We start from the raw sequence: 23,910 nt of genomic DNA on the forward strand, positions 1-23,910 counted from the left end.
CACCACCATTTCTTCCACCCTGAAATGACATGAGTCCATATGTGACTACTGACAGTAAACAACAATAACATCACTTTAAATTTACATAGCATTTTGTGTACTTAAACCATTGTCATATCAATTACATCTGATTCTCACAACATACAAGATGAATAACAGTATATTAATATTTTATGTGAGAAAAGGATTCAAAGAGGAAGATTGGCCCAGATGACAGAGTTTTTCCTAGCAGACCATAGAACCAGAGTTTCCTAACTTCTAGAACACTGTCCTACACCAAGAAATTAATGTGAAAACTCGCAAAACAGACAATGTTCCAAAAGACTTTTTAACATCCATGAGATGTTTGGGGGCAGGAAATAATCTATTCTAAAGTCTCGTCATTTTCTTCTGAGTTTCTTTTGAGGGGGTAATATTAGGAGTAAATTATTTCTAGAATGTTCTTAATTGATGTTTGAAGTCTTTCTTGGCATTCAAAAGGCAAGTCATTTAGTGTTTAAGAACTCAGTTGCTGGAGTCAAAAGGCCTGTATTTGAATCCCTGTTTGACACCTTACCATAGCAATTTATCTCATCTCACTGGGCTTCAGTGTCCTAGTATGTAGAATGGGAATCATTTCACTCCCTCAAGGTAGTGAGTTAATACAGACTTCCCTAGTTCCTCAGATGGTAAAGAATCTGCCTGCAATGTGAAAGACCTGGGTTAGATCCCTGGGTTGGGAAGATCCCCTGCAGGAGGGCATGGCAACCCACTCCAATAGTGGAGAATTGCCTGGAGAATTTCATGGACAGAGAAGACTGGAGGGCTGCAGTCTCTGGGGTCGCAAAGAGTCAGACGTGACTGAGCAACTAACTCTAGACTAGACTAGTGACTTAATATGTACACAGGCTTAAGTCAGAGCCTGACCCGGAGTCAGTACGCAGTGAGCACTAGCTTTTATTCTCTACAGAGCAGAAGCCTTGCGTATCTATTATCTTAGTGAAAGATTACAGCGATTAGAAGGTTCCAATCTATATTCATTGTTAAAAGCCAAATGTTTACTCTTGCATTTCAGTGATGCCTTTACTGTCACAAAAGCATCTGTATAACGTAAGCACCAACTCTGATAGGAGAGCTAATGAGAAGGGTAAGTAATTTTCTTCTCCCCTCAACCCAGCTTTAATGAAATATAATTGACAAATAAAAATTGTATATATTTAAAGTATACAATATGATGTTTTGATATATGTATACATTTTGAAATGACTGCCAAAATCAAGCTAATTATCATATTCATCACCCTGCATGGTTACCATTGGTGTGTGGGCATGATGAGAATACAGTATTATTAACTATAGTCATTAGACTCTACATGAAACTGTACACTAGACCTCCAGAATCTATTCATCTTACATAACTGAAACTTTGGACTTTTTGCACCCATTTTGCCTACTCCTTAGACCCTGGAAACTACCATTCTACTCTCTACTTTAATAAGTTCAACTTTTTCAGAGTCCACATATAAGTGAGATCACACAATATTTTTCTTTCTTATATATATCACATCTTTATTCATTCATCTGTGATAGACACTTAGAGTGTTTCCATATCTTTTCCTAAACTTTTATTTATTTATTTATGGCTGTGCTGGGTCTTTGTTGCTGCGCAGGCTTTGCTCTAGCTGCATCGAGCGGGGGCTACTCTCTAGCGGCGGTGCCTGGGCTTTCACTCGAGTAGCTTCTCTTGTTTCAGAGTAGGAGCTCTAGGGCACATGGGCTCAGTAGTTGTGGGTCCCATGTTCCAAAGCCCAGGCTTAACAGCTGTGGTGGAAGGGCTTAGTTGCTCCAGGCCTGTGGGACCTTCCCTGATCAGGGATCAAACCCGTGTTTCCTGCCTTGGCAGGCGTATTCTTTACCACTGAGCCACCAGGGAAGCCCCTCCATATCTTGACTATTGTAAATAACACTGCAGGTAGTTTTCCTGTACAACTCGAGTTCAGAAACAATGAATGTCACCACAAAAGATAGTTTATTATTGACAGGAGAAATACTCAGGAAAGAGCAGTGAGAGGAAAGACCATCAAAAGACAGCTGCATTAAGAACCACTGAAGGAGAGGCCTTTGGGTACATTTTCACCTGTGTGGTTTGCACAGTCTAATCAAAGCTGGACAAGCTAGAATTCCGCTGTCTCTCTTGAGCAGTTCCACATGCTAGAACACTCTGAGCTTTGGCGTTCCAAGGCTGGCACTACACGATGTACTGTAATAGTGACAAAGACAAAGAGATTAGCACCAAGCTTAGGGTACTGAAATGTTCATGAAACAGTCTCTTCCTGTTTACGTTAAGAGTGCAGAATTTTACTGACACTCAATAAAGGTTAACTCATAAACCCTTCTGTCATATAGCAGTTCAGTGCACGCTTGTGTTCTCTTAAAGACATTTGCATTTTATCTAAAAGCCAGCTAGCACTGAAGCTCAGCAGGAAGTCAGTAAGTAACTCTAATGACGTTTCCTCTGCAGAAGCCAGGCCTCTCGTTCACATGCACTTGAGCTATTTTCTAATACTAGCAATGGGTTCACAACAAACCGAGAAAACACTCTTGTTCAAGGTTCTTCGAGGCCAATGGCTTGAATCTAAGGGATCTCCCAACCCGTCCAAACCTAACAGGGTTCTTAGTTCAATATCACATGGGCACTGTGACCAAACTCTACTCCATCAGTTCAGCTCAACAACAGTCACAGAAGTTGCCTTCAAGGTCTGTAAAAATAAGACATAAAGGGATACTACAAGTACAGAGGTAATAGTAATAGCTGTCATTTAATGAGTGTGCACTGCCTACCAGCATGCTAAGTCATCACAAACATTATCTTGTTTATATCACCCTGGGATTTAGATATGATTTTAAAATTTCATTTATGTTTATTTTTGGCTGTGCTGGATCTTCACTGCTTGACGTTTCATTCTGGGCTTTCTCTAGTTGTGCTACACAGACTTACTGCTGTGGCTTCTCCTGTTAAAGAGCATAGGCTCTAGGGTGAGAAGGCTTCAGTAGTTGCAGCAGAGGGGCTTAGTTCCTGGACCAGAGATAGAACCCGTGTCCCCTGCACTGGCAAGAAGATTCTTCACCCCTGGACCACTAGAGACCAACAACAGAAACTATTGGTCTCAGTTTACACGTTACAAAACTGAAAGAAATCTTCAGTGATTTCCTCCAAGCTCACACAGCTAGAAAATAGCAGAGCCAGAATCTAAAACTAAGCTGATTCTCCACGCTCACCACAAGGCTAAAATGAATGGCCGTGCAGTCAATTTAAAGTTAGAGGTGTGTTCAGGGTATATAGTGTGGCACAAAGGGACATTTTGGCAAAACCACCTTCATTTCTCACTCTGCATGCCAAGAATGCTGAAAAGGATTATGGCTGGATTCAAGGAAGGAAGCTGCTGCTAAGTCGCTTCAGTCATGTCTGACTCTGTGCGACTCCATAGATGGCAGCCCACTAGGCTCACCCATCCATGGGATTCTCCAGGCAAGAACACTGGAGTGGGTTGCCATTTCCTTCTCCAATGTGTGAAAGTGAAAAGTGAAGTCACTCAGTCGTGCCTGACTCTTAGTGACCACATGGACTGCAGCCTACCAGGCTCCTCTGTCCATGGGATTTTCTAGGCAAGAGTACTGGAGTGGCTTGCCATTGCCTTCTCCGAGGAAGGAAGCTACAAACCCTAAAAGACTCCAAATGTATGCTTCTAACAACTGGGAACTGGAAGGGTGATCATCCCCTCCTCTCTAAGACCAGAACCAGAATTAGGAATCACACTACTTGCTAAAAAGGTTTTCTGTCCTCCCATCACAGAATTCTGAGGGGTAAAGGCTTCTTAAATAGTGTATCTCACCAATAGAGGGCAGACCCTGAACGTCCAGAAAACTGTATCCTTAAATGCCCTTGGACCCAGTTTCCTTAAAATCTCACATATAATAAAAAGTTATAGCTGCCAGTCCTTCTGGTTATATTAGTGATGCCAAATTTATTTCATTTATTTGAAATAAGGTCTTATTTTTAAGAGAACAGTATCAAAAACAAACTACATGCTTCTACAAGTTCCAAATCCCAATAATGCAAGAATTAGAACAAAACTTCCATATACCATTAGCAGGCTTTCCCAGCAAACCCAAGGACAGATGTATATTTGATAAAACTCAGGAATCTGAGGCCTAACTGGCAAAGATCAGTTAAAATAAATAAACTGTAAACAAAATATTTGCCCTAGAAAGGCCCGCCCCTTGAACACTGGCGGAAAAAGAACTTGCCTTCAGTGCAATCGCTGTCGTGTCCGACTCTTAGCGAACCCATGAATCGCAGTACACCAGGCCTCCTGTCCATCACCAACTCCCAGATTTCACCAAAACTCATGTGCATCGAGTCGGTGATGCCATCCAGCCATCTCATCCAATGTCGTCCCCTTCTCCTCCTGCCCCCAATCCCTCCCAGCATCAGAGTCTTTTCCAATGCGTCTTCACATGAGGTGGCCAAAGTTTCAGCCTCAGCATCAGTCCCTCCAATGAACACCCAAGACTGGTCTCCTTTAGGATGGACTGGTTGGATCTCCTTGCAGTCCAAGGGACTCTCAAGAGTCTTCTCCAGCACCACAGTTCAAAAACATCAATTCTTCAGCGATCAGCTTTCTTCACAGTCCAACTCTCACATCCATACACAACCACTGGAAAAACCATAGCCTTGACTAGACAGACCTTTGTTGACAAAGTAATGTCTCTGCTTTTTAATATGCTATCTAGGTTGCTCATAACTTTCTTTCCAAGGAGTAAGCGTCTTTTAATTTCATGGCTGCAATCAGCATCCGCAGTGATTTTGGAGCCCCAAAAAATAAAGTCTGACACTGTTTCCACTGTTTCCCCATCTATTTCCCATGAAGTGATGGGACCAGATGCCATGATCTTCATTTTCTGAATGTTGAGCTTTAAGCCAACTTTTTCACTCTCCTCTTTCACTTTCAAGAGGCTTTTTAGTTCCTCTTCACTTTCTTCCATAAGGATGGTGTCATCTGCATATCTGAGGTTATTGATATTTCTCCCAGCAGTCTTGATTCCAGCTTGTGCTTCTTCCAGCCCAGTGTTTCTTATGATGTACTCTGCATATAAGTTAAATAAGCAGGGTGACAATATGCAGCCTTAACGTACTCCTTTTCCTATTTGGAACCAGTCTGTTCTTCCATGTCCAGTTCTGTGCTAATATTCTTTTTTAGTTTTATTTTATTTATTATTTATTTCTGGTTTCACTGGGTCTTCATTGCTGCATTCAGGCTCTTCTCTAGTTGCAGTGCTTGGGCTTTTCATGGGGTGACTTCTCTTGTTCTGGAGCATGGGCTCTGGAGCACGGGCTGGGTAGTTGTGACCTACACTAGCTTAGTTGTCTCATGGTATGTAGGGTCTTCCCACTAATAAATCCTTGATTTTTTAAAATTAAATGAATTATGTGCTTTTTAAAACAATAACTAATAACCTTATCTTTTATAAAATTACCATGACTGATTTGATAGCCATTTCTAAAATTGTAATTAATATAAAACCATTTGATTGTTCAAAAAATGAAAATTGTCTAGTAGCTGTCTTTCAATATTTCTCAAGATACTTTCCCCACCCTACACTTTATTCCAGTCAAAAACACTTTAGCACACAACACATATAAAGCTCCCAGATATAATGAGCAAGGGAAGTTCCTGTTCTCAAGGTATGTGCAATCTATACAGACACCATCAACCACTGGAAAGCCATGGGCGCATATAATAAATTCAATAATGGTAACACAAAGAAAATGTTGTGGGGGAAATCAAGAGAAATATTAAATAGTTCTTGAACTCATGGTTCTTAAACAGAAGAAAGGTGCTTTCACATTCAGTTCAGTTCAGTTGCTCAGCCGTGTCCGACTCTTTGCAACCCCGTGGAACTACAGCACACCAGGCTTCCCTGTCCTTCACCATCTCTCGGAGTTTGCTCAAACTCATGTCCATTGAGTCGGTGATGCCATCCAACCATCTCATCCTCTGTCATCCCCTTCTCCTCCTGCCTTCAATCTTTATGGTCATGATTTGCAAGCCCTGAGTCAGATTTTTCTTAGCAAATGAAGACATTCTGACTGGAGAGGAACAGAGGTTCTGGTCCACTTGCAAATGAGTTTGTGTCTGCGCAAAACCAATACCCAGTTGTGGATGTGACCAGTAATATAAGCAAGGTCCAGTGCTGTAAAGAGCAATATTGCATAGGAACCTGGAATGTTAGCTCCATGAATCAAGGCAGATTGGAAGTGGTCAAACAGGAGATGGCAAGAGTGAACATAGGCATTCTAGGAATCAGTGAATTAAAATGGACTGGAATGGGTGAATTTAACTCAGATGACCATTATATCTACTACTGTGGGCAGGAATCCCTTAGAAGAAATGGAGTAGCCATCATGTTCAACAAAAGAGTCCGAAATGCAGTACTTGGATGCAATCTTAAAAACGACAGAATGATTTCTGTTCATTTCCAAGGCAAACCATTCAATATTACAGTAATCCAGGCCTATGCCCCAACCAGTAATGCTGAAGAAGCCGAAGTTGAATGGTTCTATGAAGACCTACAAGACCTTTAGAACTAACACCCAAAAAAGATGTCCTTTTCATTATAGGGGACTAGAATGCAAAAGTAGGAAGTCAAGAAACACCTGGAGTAACAGGCAAATTTGGCCTTGGAGCACAGAATGAAGCAGGGCAAAGGCTAATAGAGTTTTGCCAAGAGAACGCACTGGTCATAGCAAACACCCTCTTCCAACAACACAAGAGAAGACTCTACACATGGACATCACCAGATGGTCAACACCAAAATCAGATTGATTATACTCTTTGCAGCCAAAGATGGAGAAGCTCTATACAGTTAGCAAAAACAAGACCAGGAGCTGACTGCAGCTCAGATCATGAACTCCTTATTGCCAAATTCAAACTTAAATTGAAGAAAGTAGGGAAAACCACTAGACCATTCAGGTATGACCTAAATCAAATCCCTTATGATTATACAGTGGAAGTGAGAAATAGATTTAAGGGACTAGATCTGATAGAGTGCCTGATGAACTCTGGACAGAGGTTCGTGACATTGTACAGGAGACAGGGACCAAGACCATCCCCATGGAAAAGAAATGCAAAAAAGCAAAATGGCTGTCTGAGGAGGCCTTACAAATAGCTGTGAAAAGAGAAGTGAAAAGCAAAGGAGAAAAGGAAAGATACAAGCATCTGAATGCAGAGTTCCAAAGAATAGCAAGGAGAGATAAGAAAGTCTTCCTCAGTGATCAATGCAAAGAAATAGAGGAAAACAACAGAATAGGAAAAACAAGAGATCTCTTCAAGAAAATTAGAGATTCCAAGGGAACATTTCGTGCAAAGATGGGCTCAATAAAGGACAGAAATGGTATGGACCTAACAGAAGCAGAAGATATTAAGAAGAGGTGGCAAGAATACACAGAAGAACTGTACAAAAAAGATCTTCACGACCAAGATAGTCACAATAACGTGATCACTGACCTAGAGCCAGACATCTTGGAATGTGAAGTCAAGTGGGCCTTAGAAAACATCACTACGAACAAAGCTAGTGGAGGTGATGGAATTCCAGTTGAGCTATTTCAAATCTTGAAAGATGATGCTGTGAAAGTGCTGCACTCAATATGCCAGCAAATTTGGGAAACTCAGCAGTGGCCACAGGACTGGAAAAGGTCAGTCTTCATTCCAATCCCAAAGAAAGGCAATGCCAAAGAATGCTCAAACTGCTGCACAATTGCACTCATCTCACACGCTTGTAAAGTCATGCTCAAAATTCTCCAAGCCAGGCTTCAGCAATATGTGAACCGTGAACACCCAGATGTTCAAGCAGGTTTTAGAAAAGGCAGAGGCACCAGAGATCAAATTGCCAACATCCGCTGGATCATGGAGAAAGCAAGAGAGTTTCAGAAAAACATCTATTTCTGCTTCATTGACTATGCCAAAGCCTTTGACTGTGTGGATCACAATAAACTGTGGAACATTCTGAAAGAGATGGGAATACTGGACCACCTGACCTGCCTCTTGAGAAACCTGTATGCAGGTCAGGAAGCAACTGTCAGAACTGTACATGGAACAACAGACTGGTTCCAAATAGGAAAAGGAGTACGTCAAGGCTGTATATTGTCACCTTACTTATTTAACTTCTATGCAGAGTCCATCATGAGGAACGCTGGGTTGGAAGAAGCACAAGCTGGAATCAAGATTGCCGGGAGAAATATCAATAACCTCAGATATGCAGATGACACCACCCTTATGGCAGAAAGTGAAGAGGAACTCAAAAGCCTCTTGATGAAAGTGAAAGAGGAGAGTGAAAAGGTTGGCCTGAAGCTCAACATTCAGAAAACAAAGATCATGGCATCTGGTCCCATCACTTCATGGGAAATAGATGGAAAAACAGTGGAAACAGTGTCAGACTTTATTTTTTTGGGCTCCAAAATCACTGCGTATGCTGACTGCAGCCATGAAATTAAAAGACGCTTACTCCTTGGAAGGAAAGTTATGACCAACCTAGATAGTATATTAAAAAGCAGAGACATTACTTTGCCAACCAAAGTCCGTCTAGTCAAGGCTATGGTTTTTCCCGTGGTCATGTATGGATGTGAGAGTTGGACTGTGAAGAAAGCTGATCACCGAAGAATTGATGCTTTTGAACTGTGGTGCTGGAGAAGACTCTTGAGAGTCCCTTGGACTGCAAGGAGATCCAACCAGTCCATTCTAAAGGAGATCGATCCTGGGTGTTCATTGGAAGGACTGATGCTAAAGCTGAAACTGCAATACTTTGGCCACCTCATGCGGCGAGTTGACTCACTGGAAAAGACTGTGATGCTGGGAAAGGTTGGGGGCAGTAGGAGAAGGGGACGACGGAGAATGAGATGGCTGGATGGCATCACGTACTCTGTGGACATGAGTTTGAGTGAACTCCGGGAGTTGGTTATGGACAGGGAGGCCTGGCGTGCTGTGATTCATGGGGTCACAGAGAGTCAGACACGACCTAGCGACTGAACTGAACTGAACTGATGGACCTTTTATATAAAAATCTTTCATATAAGGAAGTGTAGAAAAACTCACATTACTGATGGACACTGTACAGTCAGAACAGCAGCCTGTCCTGGATAAAACCAGAGTCCTGGGGCTTGTCCCTGAAACCATGGGTGACTGGGCATTTGTGACCCTCGAAGTTAGAAGAATTTGAAATGGGGTTTCCTACCAAACATGGAGACTCGTAGTCCTGCTCAGACTTACAAACATTCCAGGAAAGAGTGCAGCTAGATTGAGGAGAACGGCATGCACTTTCTCCCACAACCTCTACTAACGAACAGCTGTGCTTCCTGAGCTGCAAAAGAGAAAGCAGATCAAGGGTTCCAAAAAAGAACAGACATTTGGAAATAAAGAAATTTTCACTCATTTTGGAGCTTGAAATCAACTACCTGTACCATGATGCCTGAAAATAAACCCCTTTAACACTCTTCAAGGTTATCCAAATTTAAAACACATGGATAGTTTAATACCACATAATTATCCACCCCCCAAAATCTCTATCTTCCTGCTTCAAATCATATACTGTGGCTAATAATCAGCAAAAATCGACTAACATGTATTTCACAAACTTTCTTGGGTATAGAACCTTGCTCAGTGTGACCACCATTGCAAAAGGAAAGGAATTGGATGCCTAAAAGCACCAGCATTTTGACTACAAGCAAAAACGAACTCAAGATAAGCCTGGGTATTTATTACTATAAGCATTATTACCAACTTATAACGTATTTTTCTAACATTTCGCAATTTAAAAATCATTTCACATTGATTTTATCATCAAAATCTTATAGAATCTATAAGAACCAGTTGGGGAAAGTGAAATGGCCTGGCTTTAAGTCCCCCACAGGAGAGGGGACTGAATCCCACCCCAGGCAGGGGAAAAGACACTGGTCTGAGACGATCTCTGGACTGCGGGTAATGAGGAGGGAGGATCAGACCCACTTTACACAAAATTAAGAAAGCGACATGCCTTTTCAGGACTGGGGAGTAAGACTAACCTCCAGCTCTGAGCCTTTCCTAGCATCCCAGCGCTACTAGATTTCATGACTTCCTGAGCCAGGGGTGGGAAAGAGTCTGGTTTGGGGCCCGAAATAATTTACTAAAGTACCGTAGCCATTAACCGCAAGACCCAACACTTGTAGAGCATTAACCACATCTCAGGACTATACAGACATCTGTTTCCTCTCCCTCCCTCCAGCATCAGCTATCCTACTTTACCCGAGGAAACTGAAGAAGAGAAAATGTAAGATCAGGCTTTGACCAAGATCACTCACCTAAGCTCAGAGCCAGACCCTGAACTCAGGCCCTCTGCCCACCTAGTTATGCTTACCCCAGGAGGGACCACCACAGCCAGGGCACTAAAGAGTGCCACTCCACAGTGACGGGGCCTGGAAAGCTTACTTGTAAAAACCCTTTATTTAGAATGGCTTTCACGGGGCTTTCCTGGCAGCTCAATGGTAAAGAGTCCGCCTGCCCATGCAAGGAGCCATGGATTCAATCCCTGATCCAGGAAGATCCCACATGCCGTGGAGCAACTAAGCCCAGGAACCCCAACGTCGGAGCCCATACATCTCAGTCATCATCTAGGGCTCTGAGAGCCCTAGAGCCCATGCTCCACAAGAGAAGCCACCGCAATGAGAAGCCCTCACACTGCACGGAAAAGTAGCCCTGCTCACCGCAACCAGAGAAAAGCCCACACAGCAACAAAGACTTCGCCCAGCCAGAAATAAATAAATACAGTTATAGAACGGCTTTCACAATCTTGGCATGTGAATGTTGCAGTTTTGGTAACAACTGGACTTCCCAGGTGGTGCAGCGGATAAGAATCTGCTTGCCAGTGCAGAGGCCATGGATTCAATCCCTGGTCCAGGAAGATTCCACGTGCTGTGGAACAACCAAGCCCGTGTGCCACAACTACTGAAATCCGCATGCTCCAGAGTCTGTGACGAAGAGTAGCCCTCACTCTCTGCAACTAGAGAAAACCCTTGAGCACCAGGGAAGACCCAGCACAGCCATAAATAAATAAAATTATATTTAAAATAAAGGAAGTTGATAACAATCAACCTAAAGTAATATAGGAATCTACTTTTTTAATATTTATTTATTTCGCTGTGTCAGGTCTTCGTCGCGGCACTCGGGATCTTAGCATCAGGTAGGATCTTTCGCTGGGTTACACAGACACTCTGGTTGTGGCACGTGGGCCCTGGAACACACAGGCTCAGTAATTGCAGCATGTGGGCTTAGTTACTCTGCAACACGTGTGAACTTAGTTCCCCAATCAGGGATTGAACCATGTCTCCTGCATTGCAAGGCAGATCCATAACCACTGGATCACCGGGGAAATCCCAATAATATTAATTTAAATGTAAGAAAGTCAAAGAGCATCAAAGGCAGAGCAGACCCTCCACACGGAGAGCATGAGGCCTGATGATTTAAATTACAAGGAGATTTGTTGAAGAACCAAGAAAACATAGGATATATTTCTTAAAACTGACAGCATTGTTTTTTTCCAAATAAAAATACTTCAGTATCAACAGCATCTTAAACCCCTTAGTGACAGATCTTTATGAAGGATAAAGTGAGGGAAGAAATGATTAAAGCTTCTACGAACCTTCATAAGTGATATATGTGATCAGTTGATTTTCTTTTAGTTAATTCCTCAGGGAAAATGAGATGTCTGTAACATGGGAATTTTCAGGTCTTCCATTCCTACAAATTAAAGAGCAGAAGTCATTAATTAATGTCCTATCAAAACCAGACATCTTACATATATAATAATAGTAACAACAGCAGTAATGGCTATGGCTAACACTTATTAAACACTAGCTCTAATGCCAGGCATAATTCTAAGTGCTTTACTGTTTTATCTCATTTGATCTTCCCAACAACCTAATTTTTGCCTTATTTTTCATAAAAGGAAATTGAATCATTTACCCCAAAATTAGACAGCCAGCAAACAGAGGAGCCAGGATTTGTATCAAGCAATCTGACTCCAAGACCTAAACTCTTAACCCATGTATGTATGATATGTCATTTAATTTAAGCCTACTCATAATCCTGTCCTGGGAGATGCTTTTTACAGCTCACAAAATCGTGACTCAAATGGGTTAAGCAGTTGAAACAGAGCTCAAAGTCAGGTCAGTCTGTCTCCAAAACTCCTGTTCCTTCTACCATGGTTTCCCTAAAAGGAAAAGAGATGTCAAAGATGAAGATGAGGAACAGGTCTGGGAAAGGAACCCTCCACAGACACAAACCAGATGTCAGCCGGGGTCTCCCCTGCCCCTTGAAATCTAGGAAGCAGTGTCTATAAACTCTTTTGTACACGTTGGGAGAAGTCCCGGGAGGGGTGGAAGTGTTGTTTTCTCCTGGCCAGCTCGGCTTCCAGTTTCCATCTGTGCTGAGTCCGGGTCCCCACTCTCCACAGTGGACCCCATTCTGGAATTCAACCCCAGCCCCTTGATTCCCACAGCAGTCCCCAGGTGTGTGTACTAGGCAACCCTGCTCTTTAAAAAACTGTTTCCTTGACTTTTTTCACCTACACCTGAGCTCCAGCTCCCGCTGATGACCCTCCTCTCTCTCCCTCCCCCTGCTCTCTTCACTTTGAACCCCAAATCTCCAGGACAAGAATCCCTCCACTTTCCCAGGTACTCTGACCAAAGACCCTCCCTGACGCCTGCAGTCCCATATCCAGAAAGCCCCTCCAGGCACTTTCCTCTGCGCAGTGGAGGAGGCATGACTCTGGCTCTTGCAGCAGCAGCTGCCCCCACTACAAAACCCACCGCGAATCTTCCCATCAGGCGAACCTGGACTGGGGAGGAATTTCAAGCAACCAAAGCTGAATGTCAAGAAAACCTCAGCATATTTTTTTTTCAAGTTTATAGTTTCAAACTAGACACCAATTTACTGCCATTTTAAAAAATAAAACATATATATTACATAACCTTGGCTGCCCGGCCTGCATCTCCACATCCCTCAATCGCAGCAGCAAGTGGGGAAGAAAGGAATCTCGCTGACCAAGTCCTTGGCAGCCACTTGGCTCCTCAGGCCTGCCAGTTTCTGGGGGCTGCTTGCTGGTGGCTGGCCTGGGGCCCCGGCACTCCCATCTCCCCTGGGGACTTTTTGTTTTTTGGATGCACTGGTCTTTGTTGTTGCATGTGGGCTTTCTCTAATTGTGACAAGCAGGGGCTACTCTTCACTGCGGTTCATGGGCATGTGGGCTTCAGTAGTTGCAGCATGCCAATGTGTTCCCTTCCCAGGGAAGTCCCTAAATTTACATTTGAAGTGAAGTGAAGTCACTCAGTCGTGTCCGACTCTTTGCGACCCCATGGACTGTAGCGTACCAGGCTCCTCTGTCCATGGGATTTTCCAGGCAATAGTACTAGAGTGAATTGCATTTCCTTCTCCAAAATTTACATTTACTCTTAGAATATTTTTGAGTACCTATTATATGCCAGGCTCTGGACAAAACACGAGGGATACGGTGGGGGAAAAGTCAGACCCTGTCTCTGGCCCATGGACCTTTAATTCTTGAGAGGAAGAACTAGGCTTTAAACACAGCTAATTTATTAATTACAATCATGACGAGTGCTACAAAGCGAAAGGATGAGATGCTGTGAAAATACTGGAAAGATAGGCTGACTCGCAGCCGCGCTGGCTTCCTAAGTGGGGAGCAGCGAGATTGATGGAGGTTGAAGACACCAGTCTGGAGCACAGTTGAAGCTGGGGTCTGCGTGGAGTTGCAGAGATGAGGGTAGGGTGCACATCACGACAGCAGCTCCAGGCAGGGCCAGTGTTCCTGGAGATGAGCTGAAAAGAGGGAACAAGCAAGAAACAAGGCTGTGGGACACGGGGCTAGCAGCCCTTGCTTGGGACTGTGGATTGTGTTCCGAAGATGAATGTGAAATCACGAAGTATTTGTGGGGACGTGGAATGACCCAGCTCTCATGCTAAACGTGTCTCTTTGGCTGCTCTGAGGATGAGGTGCTGGGAGGGACCCATGAGGAACCCTGGAGCAGTAATTAAGAGGCTGCTGGTATAATTCAGGCAAGAGATGATGAGATATCAGACTAGGAATAACAGCCATGTTGAAATGGCCCTGTGGCTCTAGCCTCTCTCCTATTGAAATGTTCCTCACACTTGCCTGATAAGAATCTATGACGTTCATTTAAAATACAAGTTCCCAGAGTCCCATGCTGCAATAGGGTGGGGTTTGGGAATCTGTACTTTAAACAAACTTCCTGAGGGATTCCTTTCAGTAGACAAACTTGTCCCGTGTTACCCTGCAGTGTACACTGAGAAACAGATCTTCCTTTCCCCTGCAAAATAATTCAGTTTCTAGAGATGGTGCTTTTCATGACCTCAGCCAGCAGAGGACACAGGAGAAATCTCACAGCTCACAGAATGCATTCCCTACTTGACACTGTAATACAGATCCAACATTTAGGTTACCTACATTTGTGGTCTTTAGGTGTGTTTCTTCATATATGAGCTTTTTTATTTTTGTTTTGGGTTTTTTAAAAATGATTTATTTGTTTTATTTTTGGTTGTGCTGGATCTTAGTTGCTGCAGGTGGGCTTTCTCTAGTTGCAGAGAGCAAGGGCTACTCTCTAGCTACGGTGCATGGGTTCTCCTTGCAGTGGCTTCTTTAGTGGTGGAGAATAAGATCTAGGAGCTTGGGCTTCAGTGGTTGTGGCACACAGGCTCAGTAGTAGCGGCTCCAGGACTTAGTTGCTCTGTCGCCTGAGACCAGGGATTGAACCCGTGTTCCCTGCATTGGCAAGAGGATTCCTATCCACTGTACCACCAGGGAAGCCTTTTTTTTTTCTTGTAGTATTAATTGATGTGCAGCTGTCAAGAGAGGCAAAAAAGAGGTACTTCTGCAAAAAGTACCAGGAACAGCAGGATTGTAGAACAATAGATGGAGCTAGAGTCTAGCTCTATCTTCATTCTATAAACATCCTGCGGTACTCAGCCCATCTCTCCCGACCATCAGCTGCTGACCTGGGGATGCCTTACTTGCCCCCAACCTCTGCCAGCTTCTACAGAGGAAAACATCAAGACCTTGCCTGGATTATGTCCTTGGAAAATGCTTTCCAATATCGTCTTAGTTGCATATGATCCAGGTGGAGTAAGAAGGAGTTTTCTGCACTCTATCTATCCAGTTACCCTCTATCAATTTATCTGCACAGAGAGCACAGCACAGTGAGTAGAAGGAAAAGTTTCGGAATCAGTCTACCAAAGTTCAAGTCCTGACTCTCTCAGTTATTAACTGGAGAAGTTACTTAATATCTTTGCTTTTCAGTTTTCGCACATGAAAAACAAAATGATTATGGTATACTACTTTGTTCAGGCTGTAATAATGAAGTACCACAGATTGAATTGAGACAAGAGGCAAGGGGGAGGGGACAACTTTTTGTTGTTGTGCCACCAGACATGTGTAATCTTAGTTCCCCAACCATGGATCAAACTCATGGCCCCTGCTTTGGAGGGGTGGGGTCTTAACCACTGGACCACCAAGGAAGTCCCCCATTATGTATTTATTTATTTGACTAAGCACTTCATGCAGAACTTCCCCAACTAGGGATGGAACCCTTGACTCCATTGGAAGCACAGTGTCTAAACCAATGGACTATGAGGCAAGTCCCAAGGGCAGAACCTTTAAAAGAATAGCCTTTGAGGATACCACAAACACTGGTTACAAAATGTGCCCACCACAGGGAACTTTGCTCAATATTATGTAGTAACTTGAATGGGAAGAGAGTTTGGGGAAGAATGGATACATACATGTATAAATGTATGTTGCAGGAAGGGGGACCCCTTCCAGGGCCTGAAACTGAGCTCTTGTCTAACACTCAGAAGAGAATTGAGGAGACACGTGCTGACAAAACAAGAGACTTTATTGGGAAAGGCACCCAGGTGGAGAGCAGTAGGGTAAGGGAACCCAGGAGAACTGCTCTGCCACGTGGCTCGCAGTCTCAGGTTTTATGGTGATGGGATTAGTTTCCAGGTGGTCTTTGGCCAATCATTTTAATTCAGAGTCTTTCCTGGTGGCGCACGCATCACTCAGCCAAGATGGATGCTGGCAAGAGGGATTCTGGGAAGTGGACGGACACGCGGTGTCTCCTTTTGACCTTTCCCAAACTCTTCTGGTGGGTGGTGGCTTATTAGTTCCATGTTCCTTACCAGGATCTCCTGTCGTAAAACAACTCATGTGAATGGTTACTGAAGGGCCTGGCCAGGGTGGGCAGTTCCAGTCAGTGTGCTGCGCCTAACATGTATAGCTGTGCCACTTTGCTGTGCACCTGAAACCATGGCAACAGTATTAATCAGCTATATTCCAACATAAAATAAAAGTTAAAAGAGGGGAAAAAGAATGCAAGGATGGGCCAGTATTAGAAAACTATTGGTGTAATCTGCCACTATTAATAAATCAAATAATAAAAATCATATGATTACCTGAAAGGAAAGAAAACGCTCACTTTGGCCACACATTTACTAAAATTGGAATGATACAGAGAAGATTAGTATGGTCCCTGAGCAAGGATGAATGAGTATTCATGAAGCATTCCATATTTTTATTAAGGTGGGGGGGGAACTGGTTACAACCAATTAGGCCCAAGATGGCAGAAGATTCCACTTCCAGTAGACTTTGAACTTCACTATACTCTCATTGTAATATTAGCATATGCTGAATGACAGTTCCCAGGCTGACTATAAAAGGTCAAAAAGTAGGTGGTGGCCCAATTCTTGGAGATTCCTGCCCTTTTTTCAAAATAGTTAGCATAACTATTAGCATAACAAAATAGCATAACAGATATTCCTCTTTTTGTTAGCATATAAAATTACCCAGCCCATAAAAACTAAATGACCCCATACCCCGGGGCCACTCTCACCTTCTGAAACAGACTATTTTTGTTGTTGTTCAGTCCCTAAGTCATGTCCAATTCTTTGCCGCCCTGTGGACTCCAGCATGCCAGGCTTCCCTGTCCGTCACTTTCACCCTGAGTTTGCTCAAACTCATGTCCATTGAGTCAGAGATGCCGTCCAACCATCTCATCCTCTGTCACCCCCTTCTCCAGTCTTTCCCAGCATCAGGGTCTCGGGTTTTGACCAGGTGGCCAAAGTATCTGAGCTTCATCTTCAGCATCTGACACAGACTACATTTTGTCTATATGATGTGGATTTAGATAAACTCACTTTCCCTTCACTGTGGCTCACCCTTGAATTCTTTCCTGCATGAAGCCAAGAACCCTCACTTGGTGGCCTGTCCCAAGGATTTGCCTGGGACAAGGATTTGACCTAGAATGTGACTGTTCTTTCATGTCCCATTCTCCTGTAGAATGGCATGGGTGTTGTTGCTATTTAGCCATTCAGTTGTGTCCAACTCTTTGCAACCCCACTGACTGTAGCCCACAAGGCTCCACTGTCTATGGAATTCTTCAGGCAAGAATACTGGAGTGGGTTGCCATTTCCTTCTCCAGGCGATCTTCCCAAACAAGGGGTCAAGCCCAAGACTTCTGTCTTGCAGGCAGATTTTTGTTGGTAGGAAATAGAGTTCATTCAGCCTCCTTGACCTGCCCTGAGCTCCAAAGAGCAGATTACAAGAGAATACTGTACACATGGACATCACCAGATGGTCAACACCGAAATCAGATTGATTATAGTCCTTGCAGCCAAAGATGGAGAAGCTCTATACAGTCAACAAAAACAGACCAGCAGCTGACTGTGACTCAGATCACGAACTCCCTATTGCCAATTTCAGACTGAAATTGAAAAAGTAGGGAAAACCACTAGACCATTCAGATATGACCTAAATCAAATCCCTTATGATTATACAGTGGAAGTGAGAAATAGATGTAAGTGACTAGATCTGATAGAATGCCTGATGAACTATGGATGGAGGTTTGTGACACTGTACAGAAGACAGGGATTGAGACAATCCCCATGGAAAAGAAATGCAAAAAATCAAAATGGCTGTCTGAGGAGGCCTTACAAATATCTGTGAAAAGAAGAGAAGCGAAAAGCAAAGGAGAAAAGGAAAGATATAAGCATCTGAATGCAGAGTTCCAAAGAATAGCAAGGAGAGATAAAAAAGTCTTCCTCAGTGATCAATGCAAAGAAATAGAGGGAAACAACAGAATGGGAAAACTAGAGATCTCTTCAATAAAATAGGAGATACCAAGGGAACATTTCATGCAAAGATGGGCTCGATAAAGGACAGAATTGGTATGGACCTAACAGAAGCAGAAGATATGAAGAAGAGGTGGCAAGAATACACAGAAGAACTGTACAAAAAAGATCTTCATGACCAAGATAATCACGATGGTGTGATCACTCACCTAGAGCCAGACATCCTGGAATGTGAAGATAAGTGGGCCTTAGAAAACATCACTATGAACAAAGCTAGTGGAGGTGATGGAATTCCGGTTGAGCTATTTCAAATCCTGAAAGATGATGCTGTGAAAGTGCTGCACTCAATATGCCAGCAAATTTGAAAACTCAGCAGTGGCCACAGGACTGGAAAAGGTCAGTTTTCATTCCAATCCCAAAGAAAGGCAATGCCAAAGAATGCTCAAACTGCTGCACAATTGCACTCATCTCACACGCTAGTAAAGTCATGCTTAAAATTCTCCAAGCCAGGCTTCAGCAATACGTGAACCGTGAACTTCCAGATGTTCAAACTGGTTTTAGAAAAGGCAGAGGAACCAGAGATCAAATTGCCAACATCCAGTGGATCATCAAAAAAGCAAGAGAGTGCCAGAAAAATATCTATTTCTGCTTTATTGACTATGCCAAAGCTTTTCACTGTGTGGATCACAATAAACTGTGGAAAATTCTGAAAGAGATGGGAATACCAGACCACCTGACCTACCTCTTGAGAAACCTGTATGCAGGTCAGGAAGCAACAGTTAGAACTGGACATGGAACAACAGACTGGTTCCAAATAGGAAAAGGAGTACATCAAGGCTGTATATTGTCACCTTACTTATTTAACTTCTACGCAGAGTACATCATGAGAAATTCTAGGCTGGAAGAAGCACAAGCTGGAATCAAGATTGCCGAAGAAATATCAATAACCTCAGATATGCAGATGACACCACCCTTATGGCAGAAAGTGAAGAGGAACTCAAAAGCCTCTTGATGAAAGTGAAAGAGGAGAGTGAAAAGGTTGGCTTGAAGCTCAACATTCAGAAAACGAAGATCATGGCATCTGGTCCCATCACTTCATAGGAAATAGATGGGGAAACAGTGGAAACAGTGGCTGACTTTATTTTTGGGGGCTCCAAAATCACTACAGATGCTGATTGCAGCCATGAAATTAAAAGACGCTTCCTTCTTGGAAGGACAGTTATGACCAACTTAGATAGCATGTTAAAAAGCAGAGACATTATTTTGCCAACAAAGGTCCATCTAGTCAAGGCTATGGTTTTTCCAGTGATCATGTATGGATTCAGAGTTAGACTGTGAAGCAAGCTGAGCGCCGAAAAATTGATGCTTTTCAACTGTGGTGTTGGAGACGACTCTTGCGAGTCCCTTGGACTGCAAGGAGATCCAACCAGTCCATTCTAGAAGAGATCAATCCTGGGTGTTCATTGGAAGGACTGTTGTTGAAGTTGAAACTCCAATATTTTGGCCACATCATGCAAAGAGTTGACTCACTGGAAAAGACTGATGCTGGGAGGGATTGGGGGCAGGAGGAGAAGGGGACGACAGAGGATGAGATGGCTGGATGGCATCACCGACTCGATGGACATGAGTTTGAGTGAACTCCGGGAGTTGGTGATGGACAGGGAGGCCTGGCGTGCTGTGATTCATGCAGTCTCAAAGAGTCGGACATGACTGAGCAACTGAACTGAACTGAACTGAACTGAACCAGGGGAGGAAAGGAATGGAGAAACAGGGAAGAGCACTCAAGCAAGGAGATCAAACCAGTCAATCCTAAAGGAAATCAACCCTGAATATTCACTGGAAGGACTGATGCCGAAGCTGAAGCTCCAATACTTTGGCCACCTGATGCAAAGAGCTAACTCACTGGAAAAAAACCCTGATGCTGGGAAAGGTTAAGGGCAAGAGGGGAAGGGGGCAACAGAGAATGTCATGGTTGGATAGCATCACTGACTCAATGGACAAGAGACTGAGCAAACTCCAGGAGAAGGTGAAGGACAGAGAAGCCTGGCATGCTGCAGTCCGAGGGATCGCAGAGAGTCAGACCTGACTTAGCGACTGAACAACAAGAAGTCAAGAAACCCAGTGGGTTCGGGTCCTGATTCCTTCTCAGGGAATACCCATAACAATATATCTCTGAGTTCTTCTGCAAGAACTAAGCCTCTTCCTCCCCTTGGTGGAAGACGGTGACTTCAGGTTAAGCATAAGATTCCTGTTACCTCACCACTAACCAGTCATTAGAAAGTCATATACCCTGCAGCCCTAACGCCAAATTTTGTCTATTAAAAACCCTTCCCTGAAAAGCATCAGCGACTTCAAGGTTTTTGAGGACCCGTTCTCCTTGTTTGGCTCTGCTGTAAATCTTTCTCTGTTCCAAACTCTGACATTTCAGTTTGTTTGGCCTCGCTGTGCATCGGACACACAAACTTGGGTCCGGCAACAGCTGGAGAACCTCTGTTGCTGGGGACATAAACTGCACTCACCTTTGCATGTTTCTCACTGAACAAAACATTAAAACCTGCTGTTCAAACTCTTCTCAGCAAACTACTGAGTGGAATTCATTAAGTCCACAGTATGGGCTGTGCTTTCTCATTTCAGTCATGTATGTACCAGTGTGGTTTGTTTGATCCAGCTTAGGTGGTTGAGAAATCAGTGATGTTTGGGTCAGAATCCACTCAGCAGGGTGAGCCAATCAATAGGGTCAGGACCCAAGCTGAATGAACGTCAATCTGTGGGGAGGAAGGCACTTCTGCACCCACCCCTAACCAAACAGTCCTAGGATGGAGAAGCACAGGAGAAAATATATCAAAAATACGTCTGTTATTTGACAAAGTATCACATAGGGCAATCTGTTGACTTTATCCATCTTTATTTTGGTGCCATTATGTGTCTTTTATTTAAAGACCATTTGTAGTACCTAGTTAATATTATATATCCCACAGTGTGAAATACATTAAACAATTTGGGAAAATGGTGTTTTATGTTAACTTGCTTTCCCATTAAAGACAATGAGTCTAAGTATTTCTCTCCTAAAAAAATGGTTAAGAGGTAAGCTGGCAGTCAACACACAAGAGCTAAGTGATGGTAAGAACTTTAAAATCTTTAAAACAAGATTAGTAGGTCTTTAAATGGGTTTTCCTTTCAGTATGTCAACAAACATTTATCAGTCTGCCATACACCCTCGAAGTTCAGTTGGTAAAGAATCTGCCTGCATTGCAGGAGACCTGGGTTTGATCCTTGGGTGGGGAATATCCCCTGGAGAAGGAAAAGGCAACCCACTTCAGTATTCTTGCCTGGAGAATCCCATAGACAGAGGAACCTGGCAGGCTACAGTCTATGGAGTCTCAAGAATCAGACACTACTTACCAACCAAACCACCACCACCATATGCCAAGAGTTGGGCTAGCGCTGGGGTACATTGATGAATAAAACAGACAAAGACCCAACAAAGAGGGAATAAAGACAGAGGAACAGGAGAGACATTAGCTTTTTATATTCATTAAGAACTGTTTGAAACAGAGAGACTATGGAATATAAACTGAAACTAAAGCAAATATAGTACATGAAGTGATTAAAGACAAGGGAGATAGATGTGGTGTGTGTGTGCTGGGCGGTGGGGGTGGGATGGAAGGTGTTGAAAATGAGCCTGGAGAAGAAAGCTGGAAGTCCCTGAGGGTTTTAAGGAGGGAAGGGACACTGCATAGGGTTGGAAGGGGAAGCAAGGAAATGAGTTAATAGAGTGTATTTACAGAGGGTTGGCAAAATACAGAAGGCTTACACAGGGTGGTAGTAGTTCAGGTGATAGCACATAGATTTAAAGGTATATTTTAAAATGGAAGCAGCAGGACTTAAAAATAATTCAACAGGAGGACAGAGTTGAGAAAAAGATAAGATTATCCTGGACTCCTAGTCTTCTGGCTTAGGATCATTTCCTTCAGTTTATTTCCTTCAAAGCATTTACCACAAGTAAAGCTTCTTAAGTCATTATCTTGATTTGTTTACTTTCTTACTGAGTCCAGCAAAGGAGAAAAGGAAAGATATTCCCATCTGAATTCAGAGTTCCAAAGAATAGCAAGGAGAGATTAAAAAAACCTTCCTCAGTGATCAATGCAAAGAAATAGAGGAAAACAACAGAATGGGAAGGACTAGAGATCTCTTCAATAAAATAGGAGATACCAAGGGAACATTTCATGCAAAGATGGGCTCGATAAAGGACAGAAACGGTATGGACCTAAAAGAAGCAGAAGATATGAAGAAGAGGTGGCAAGAATACACAGAAGAACTGTACAAAAAAGATCTTCACGACCAAGATAATCACAATGGTGTGATCACTCACCTAGAGCCAGACATCCCGGAATGTGAAGTCAAGTGGGCCTTAGAAAGCATCACTACGAACAAAGCTAGTGGAAGTGATAGAATTCCAGTTGCGCTATTTCAAATCCTAAAAGATGATGCTGTGAAAGTGCTGCGTTCAATATGCCAGCAAATTTGAAAACTCAGCAGTGGCCACAGGACTGGAAAAGGTCAGTTTTCATTCCAATTCCAAAGAAAGGCAATGCCAAAGAATGGTCAAACTACCACACAATTGCACTCATCTCTCATGCTAGTAAAGTAATGCTCAAAATCCTCCAAGCCAGGCTTCAGCAATACGTTTACTTCCAGATGTTCAAGCTGGTTTTAGAAAAGGCAGAGGAACCAGAAAAAAATTGTCAACATCCAATGGATCATTGAAAAAGCAAGAGAGTGCCAGAAAAACATGTATTTCTGTTTTATTGACTATGCCAAAGCCTTTGACTGTGTGGATCACAATAAACTGTGGAACATTCTGAAAGAGATGGGAATACCAGACCACCTGACCTACCTCTTGAGAAGCCTGTATGCAGGTCAGGAAGCAACAGTTAGAACTGGACATGGAACAACAGACTGGTTCCAAATAGGAAAAGGAGTACATCAAGGCTGTATATTGTCACCCTGCTTATTTAACTTATATGCAGAGTACATCATGAAGAACGCTGGGCTGGAAGAAGCACCAGCTGGAATCAAGTTTGCCGGGAGAAATATCAATAACCTCAGATATGCAGATGACACCACCCTTATGGCAGAAAGTGAAGAGGAACTCAAAAACCTCTTGATGAAAGTGAAAGAGGAGAGTGAAAAGGTTGGCTTGAAGCTCAACATTCAGAAAACGAAGATCATGGCATCTGGTCCCATCACTTCATGGGAAATAGATGGAATAACAGTGGAAACAGTGTCAGACTTTATTTTTTGGGGCTCCAAAATCACTGCGGATGCTGATTGCAGCCATGAAATTAAAAGACGCTTACTCCTTGGAAGGAAAGTTTTGACCAATCTAGATAGTATATTAAAAAGCAGAGACGTTACTTTGCCAACCAAGGTCCGTCTAGTCAAGGCTATGGTTTTTCCCGTGGTCATGTATGCATGTGAGAGTTGGACTGTGAAGAAAGCTGATCGCCGAAGAATTGATGCTTTTGAACTGTGGTGCTGGAGAAGACTCTTGAGAGTCCCTTGGACTGCAAGGAGATCCAACCAGTCCATTCTAAAGGAGATCAATCCTGGGTGTTCACTGGAAGGACTGATGCTAAAGCTGAAACTCTAATACTTTGGCCACGTCATGTGAAGAGTTGACT

General features: G+C 43.2%; 1 long non-coding RNA gene and 1 other non-coding gene across 3 annotated transcripts in view; one reads left to right on the forward strand and one right to left on the reverse strand.

The window, feature by feature from the left end:
• The window catches only part of LOC129562195 (uncharacterized), a 126,422-nt gene that overhangs the window by 97,712 nt on the left and 4,800 nt on the right, over window positions 1–23,910 (reverse strand). For both annotated transcript variants that reach the window (XR_016037411.1, XR_016037410.1), the window contains exon 2: window positions 11,709–11,806. This is a non-coding gene — a long non-coding RNA (uncharacterized LOC129562195). The remainder of the gene's footprint in view (window positions 1–11,708; window positions 11,807–23,910) is intronic.
• Window positions 16,570–16,673, forward strand: LOC129562260 (U6 spliceosomal RNA). Its single transcript, XR_008687174.1, has one exon. It is a non-coding gene; the product is annotated as a U6 spliceosomal RNA (small nuclear RNA).

This window comes from Moschus berezovskii, chromosome 5 (assembly GCF_049115385.1).
Source record: "Moschus berezovskii isolate FMDL1 chromosome 5, NW_MosBer_1.0, whole genome shotgun sequence".
Classification (NCBI taxonomy): domain Eukaryota; kingdom Metazoa; phylum Chordata; class Mammalia; order Artiodactyla; family Moschidae; genus Moschus; species Moschus berezovskii.